Source organism: Triticum dicoccoides, chromosome 5B, assembly GCF_002162155.2.
Source record: "Triticum dicoccoides isolate Atlit2015 ecotype Zavitan chromosome 5B, WEW_v2.0, whole genome shotgun sequence".
Classification (NCBI taxonomy): Eukaryota; Viridiplantae; Streptophyta; class Magnoliopsida; order Poales; family Poaceae; genus Triticum; species Triticum dicoccoides.
This window is the reverse complement of record NC_041389.1, coordinates 288,815,083-288,822,234: the sequence shown is the minus strand read 5'-3', so window position 1 is coordinate 288,822,234 and position 7,152 is coordinate 288,815,083.

The window sequence follows — 7,152 nt, the reverse complement described above, 5'->3', positions numbered from 1 at the left end:
TCTTCTAGGTTTTGGGGGAGGCTTGTATGTTCTTGAGATTCCTAGTCTAGATCTCTGCAAGAGTAGGATGAAGGAGTGTAGTCTTGCATAGGATTTACACTTGTATTGTTGTCTTGCACTAGATCTGGTCACCGTAGCACCGCCATGGTTTTGCGGTTCTTTTCAGATTCAAATCCTGCTAGATCCGACGCGGCGCGGTACTACCGCCCGTAGGGAGCGGTACTACCGCTCTCACGGTAAGCGGTACTACCGCTCTCACGGTACTACCGCGCGCCGTGCGGTACTAAAGCCTTACTACTGCCCCAGCCACGGTACTACCGCGACCCCTCACGGTACTACCGCGTCTGGAGCTATACTAAGCCTTTAGTATCGCAATCCATGGAAGATCTACCGTGGCTCACATCTATCGCATGCCAACTTTCTCGTTTATCTTCTATGGGTTTCGTGTGCTGTCTTATAGCCTTTGCATTGATTCTTTTCGCCTTGTTTTGGTGCTTTGCGTGTGTGTCTTAGGTGGTGGCTCTCGCCGGGCCAATCCCGTTCGTGACACTGGCTCCAAGCGTCTGCGTAACCCAGGAGAAGTTCCCGAGGGGTCATCTGCATCGAAGCGCAATGTCAAGACCACCGCTAGCAAGCACAAGGAGCCCGCCAGGGGTATGGATGAGATAGGCGCTCAAGAGTATGTCCGTCTCAGGCAGCTTCACCCCTATGTGACTCCACGCTCCACTGTCAGAGGGTGTGAACTGTTCTGGAACAAGACTCAAACCCAGATCTACTTGGATGTCATCAAGAACAAGCAGAATACCTATGTGGAGGTGAAGTGGATTGAGATGCACCACATGAGGAAGGACAAGTTTCGTGACTACTTTGGGGAGGCTTTGGACTTGGTGGAGCAGTTTGGCATTGAGCATGTGATCTCTTTCCACATGTACTATGACCCTGAGATCATTTGTCAGTTCTTTGCCTCAGTGTTCTTTCACACCAATGATGAGAGGAGGATGACGTGGATGACCAATGGCCGCCAGCTGTCTGCTACCTGGAAGGAGTTCATGGATTTGCTTCACGTTGCTGATGATGGACTTGACACTCCCGTCGGTGTTCGCCCTCACGGCAATGCTGACTCTGCTAACAAGGACAAGCTCACCCCGTTCATGGTTGAGAAGACGCTCGCCACTAGCAAGACAATCTTGGTTCTCAACCCCTTTCTGGATATCATGTACCGCATCTTCCGCAACTCTCTGTTCCCACGCATCGGTGACAAAGACAAGGTTCATGCCTACATGGTGGACATGATGCTTCTGTGCGAGGAGGCTCGCTCATCTCAGACTCAGCCACTTGATGTCTCTCACATCATCTGGTGTGAGCTTCGGTTTGCTGTGTTCAACCGCAAGGTGCCTATCTATGGACCCTACCTGTTTCTGCTGATTTCGAAGACTTGGGAGAAGATGTACCCTGAGGAGGAGTTCCTGGCTCCAGACTGGATTCGCCAGGAGCCCATTTGTCTGAGGGTCAAACCCAACTGGGCTAACACCGCTACTCGTGCTGAGGCGTCTGCTGATAGGGCTGCTGCTGTTGATGAGGATGTTGCTGGAGCTGAGGATGTTGCTGGGGGCCGTTCTGCTAGGCCCTCTCAGAGTGACTCTAGGCCATCTTGGGCCAAGAGGTTGAAGGATAATATGAAGTCTCTTTTCTGCATGCAAGCCAAGGGACAGTACAGGGCTCACGTGGAGTCCAAGGAGAGTCGTCGCCGGCACAACAAGGTCTTGCAGCTCTATGGCGAGGATGTGTCTGGCGGATCTGAGGAGCGCATCACTCCTGAGACCGAGTGGATGGAGAAGCAAGGATACAAGTGGACTGATTCTGAGGAGGAGGCCGAGGAGTCCATTCCAGCTGCAGAGGAGTCTGGCGAAGAGGCGTGGGACAACTTCTCTGCTTGAGCCACCTCTTGTGTGTTTAGGTGTCCTCTCTGCCTTTTTGGCGTCTCGATGCCAAAGGGGGAGAGAGTGTAGGGATTTGGATTTGCGAGTTTGTGTGTTTGCTGCCTTCAGTTGAACTCTTTGCTGTCTTTATCGGTTGAACCTTGGTTTTCGTACCTCGTATGGTGTAAGACATATGCACTCTATCTATCCTAGCTAGCTTGTGTTATATTGTGCTACTTTCATGCTATGCTATGCTTATTATCATGTCTTGGTCTCTAAAATATAGGGGGAGTGTTGATCCTAGTTTGGGTGCCATGCAGTCCAAAGCATTCATCTAAAGTGCACACATCTAGGGGGAGCCCCGTCTATATTTTAGAGAAGTGGGGTTTGCCACTGCTTTAAAAATATATTATCTATGTGCAAATCCCGTGTTGTCATCAGTACACCAAAAAGGGGGAGATTGTAAGGGCATATTTATCCCTAAGTGTTTTGGTGATTGATGACAATACTCGTGCGGACTAATCGTGTGCCTTGAGTCTCTCAGATACTTCATCATTAGGCACAAGACGATTCGGTGCCCCTCGGAGACTGTTGAAGCCGGCGTTGTTCTACGTTTCTCTTTGGTGGAGTTGAGTCGTAGGAGAGCCGCACTATTAAGAGGGGGTCCGCGTCGGAAAGGTAGGGTGGAATCACACGTACACTTGTCCCTCCTTTCCTTGCACCTTGGAGCTACCCGTCGTTATCTTGGTTGTGTGAAAAACTGACGACTACTGCTGTACTTGCGGTAGTACCGCAGGTACAAGCGGTAGTACCACGGGGCGTCACGGTAGTACTGCTCCTTTGGCGCGGTAGTACCGCGGCACCCTGGCCTAGTGCCGCTCAGGTGCGGTAGTAGGGGCGGATGTAATTTTTTACATCCGCGCTCCTCACGGTAGTACCGCCCCTCTGGTGCGGTAGTACCGTTGCACCCTGGCCTAGTGCCGCTCCGGTGCGGTAGTAGGGGCGGATGTAATTTTTTACATCCGCGCCACCCACGGTAGTACCGCTCGTCCAGCGCGGTAGTACCACGGGGGCCCACGGTAGTACCGCTCCCTTGGAGTTGTAGTACCGTGGCCCTTCTGCCTAGTACCGCAGCGTCACGGTAGTAGGCGCGGATGTAATTTTTTACATCCGCGCCAGCCACGGTAGTACCGCACCTCGCAGTCGGTAGTACCGCGTCGGGTTTTTGCACCACCCTAGTTTCTGCGGAAGTAGGCACGGATGAAATTTATTTCGTCCGCGCCCTTCCCAGGCCATGACCCTCCTGCCTTGCGGTAGTACCGCAAGGGGGAGCGGTAGTACCGCGCAAGCGGTAGTACTGTTGCGTCCTCAGGTTTGTTCCGGCCTGTGCAGGTGCCACGGTAGTACCGTGGTGGTCGACGGTAGTACCGCGCGGCGCCGCGGTAGTATCGCTTCCTTGGAGCGGTAGTACCGTGGGTCGCGGGCAGAACTAGTGGATAAGGTTGGATTATTTCCACGACTATATAAGGGATGTCTTCTACCTCTAGTTGACTACCTCTTCCACCTCTAAGCTCCATTGTTGCTCCAAGCTCCATTTTCGCTCGATCTCTCTCCCTAGCCAATCAAACTTGTTGATTTGCTCGGGATTGGGTGACAAGGGCCCGATCTACACTTCCACCAAAGGATATTTGATTCCCCCCACTTATCCCTTGCGGATCTTGTTACTCTTGGGTGTTGAGCACCCTAGACGGTTGAGATCACCTCGAAGCCACACTCCATTGTGGTGAAGCTTCGTGGTGGTGTTGTTGTTCGGAGCCTCCGATTGTTGTGGAGATTGCCCCAACCTTGCTTGTAAAGGTTCGGTCGCCGCCTTCAAGGGCACCGATAGTGGAATCACGGCATCTCGCATCGTGTGAGGGCGTGAGGAGAATACGGTGGCCCTAGTGGCTTCTTGGGGAGCATTGTGCCTCCACACCGCTCTAACGGAGACGTACTTCCCCTCAAAAGGAAGGAACTCCGGTAACACATCCTCGTCTTCACCGTCTCCACTCTTGGTTATTTCGTGTCTTTACTTTCGCAAGCATACTTATTGTTTCATCTCTTGCTTGCTTGTTTGCTAGTTGTTATTGCATCATATAGGTTGCTCACTTAGTTGCATATCTAGACAACCTATTTGTTGCAAAGTTTAATTTGGTAAAGAAAAGCTTAAAAAATTGTTAGTTGCCTATTCACCCCCCCTCTAGTCAACCATATCGATCCTTTCAGCTCCCCACTAGTTACTTGCCACAAGTTAACACCTGCTTGAATGGGTTTGCAGTTTTCAATCTCAAACTTCTCACTGTAATGTGGTGTGATCTCCCATCTATCTTCCTTTCCACTCTCTCTATTCCTGTGCCACCTAACCATCTGCTTATCCTTTATGCCATCACACATAGTTCTTATTGGTTTTTACCTATGATCTAGGATGTACTTGTTAAACACCTCAGACAAATTGCTGACAACCAAGCCAAGATTGCTATTTGTGTCAAATGCATGCCTAGCCATGTTTTCTTGGGTATTGCACTAAGCCACTGCCAAGCTTCCTCACTCTCAGCTTTGAGATCATCCATTGCTTTATTAAATTTGTGTTCATTATATGCATAACTGGCATTATCCATGCACTTCTTAAGGTCTTCCCCCCTAAAGCCAGCATTTTGGAAGTTTGCATATATGTGTATTAAGTAGAATCTTTGATGACTGTTAGGAAAAACTCTATTCGCTGCATATAGTAGCCCCTGGTGCACACAATTTAAACAACTAAGCTACTGTCTAATACACATGTAAACATATATTTAGCAGGCAATGCAAGGTGGATAAACATACCTTTTGTCTGTCAGACATTATAGTATATGGACCATACTGTCCAACTTCTCCTCCAAGACAAATTTTCAGTTGGTGTAGAAACCAACACCAGTTTGCTTTGTCCTCTTGTCCAACAATGCCAAATGCCAGTGGGTATATGTTGTTATTGCCATGTCTACCAGTGGCAGCAAGGATTTGTGCACCAGTGGTCAGCTTGATAAAACATCCATCAATACCTAAAACAGGAAGTAAACATAACATGTTAAATGCATTTATATGTGCAAGCTATTGAAAATAACAACATCAAAGTAGTGTACAAGCTAAAATAAACTAACCAATGAATGGTCTGTTGGGGAACGTAGTAATTTCAAAAAACTTCCTACGCACACGCAATATCATGGTGATGCATAGAAACAAGAGGGGAGAGTGTTGTCCATGTACCATCGTAGACCGAAAGCGGAAGCGTTAGAACAACGCGGTTGATGTAGTCGTACGTCTTCACGGCCCGACCGATCAAGCACCGAAACTACGGCACCTCCGAGCTCTAGCACACGTTCAGCTCGATGACGATCCTCGGACTCCGATCCAGCAGAATGTCAGGGAAGAGTTCCGTCAGCACGACGGCGTGGTGACGATCTTGATGTTCTACCGTCGCAGGGCTTCGCCTAAGCACCGCTACAGTATTATCGAGGACTATGGTGGAGGGGGGCACCGCACACGGCTAAAAGATCAAGAGATCAATTGTTGTCTAGAGGTGCCCCCCTGCACCCGTATATAAAGGAGCCAAGGGGGAGGGGGCGGCCAGCCAAGGAGGGGCGCGCCAAGGGGAGTCCTACTCCCACCGCGAGTAGGACTCCCTTCTTTCCTAGTTGGAATAGGAGAAGGGGGAGGAGGATGGAGAGAGGAAGGAAAGGGGGGCGCCGCCCCATTTCCTTGTCCTATTCGGACTAGGGGCAAGGGGCGCGCGGCCCAGCCCTTGCCTCCTCTCTTCCTCTCCACTAGGGCCCATGTAGGCCCATTAAGCCCCCCGGGGGTTCCGGTAACCTCCCGGTACTCTGGTAAAATCCCGATTTCACCTGGAACACTTCTGATATCCAAATATAGGATTTCAATATATCAATCTTCATGTCTCGACCATTTTGAGACTCCTCGGCATGTCCGTAATCATATCCGGGACTCCGAACAAACTTCGGTACATCAAAAGTCATAAACTCATAATATAACTGTCATCGAAACCTTAAGCGTGCGGACCCTATGGGTTCGAGAACTATGTAGACATGACCTAGAACTGTTTCCGGTCAATAACCAATAGCGGAACCTGGATTCTCATATTGGCTCCTACATATTCTACGAAGATCTTTATCGGTCAAACCGCATAACAACATACGTTGTTCCCTTTGTCATCGGTATGTTACTTGCATGAGATTCGATCGTCGGTATCTCAATACCTAGTTCAATCTCGTTACCGGCAAGTCTCTTTACTCGTTATGAAATGCATCATCTGTAACTAACTCATTAGCTACATTGCTTGCAAGGCTTATAGTGATGTGCATTACCGAGAGGGCCCAGAGATACCTCTCCGACAGTCGGAGTGACAAAACCTAATCTCGAAATACGCCAACTCAACATGTACCTTTGGAGACACCTGTAGAGCTCCTTTATAATCACCCAGTTACGTTGTGACGTTTGGTAGCACACAAAGTGTTCCTCTGGTAAACGGGAGTTGCATAATCTCATAGTTATAGGAACTTGTATAAGTCATGAAGAAAGCAATAGCAACATACTAAACGATCAAGTGCTAAGCTAACGGAATGGGTCAAGTCAATCACATCATTCTCCTAATGATGTGATCTCGTTAATCAAATGACAACACATGTCTATGGTTAGGAAACATAACCATCTTTGATTAATGAGCTAGTCAAGTAGAGGCATACTAGTGACATTAAGTTTGTCTATGTATTCACACATGTATCATGTTTCTGGTTAATACAATTCTAGCATGAATAATAAACATTTATCATGATATGATGAAATAAATAATAACTTTATTATTGCCTCTAGGGCATATTTCCTTCAGTCTCCCACTTGCACTAGAGTCAATAATCTAGATTACACAGTAATGATTCTAACACCCATGGAGTCTTGGTGCTGATCATGTTTTGCTCATGGAAGAGGCTTAGTCAATGGGTCTGCAACATTCAGATCCGTATGTATCTTGCAAATCTCTATGGCTCCCACCTGGACTTGGTCCCGGATGGAATTGAAGCGTCTCTTGATGTGCTTGGTCCTCTTGTGAAATCTGGATTCCTTTGCCAAGGCAATTGCACCAGTATTGTCACAGAAGATCTTCATTGGTCCCGATGCACTAGGTATGACACCTAGATCGGAAATG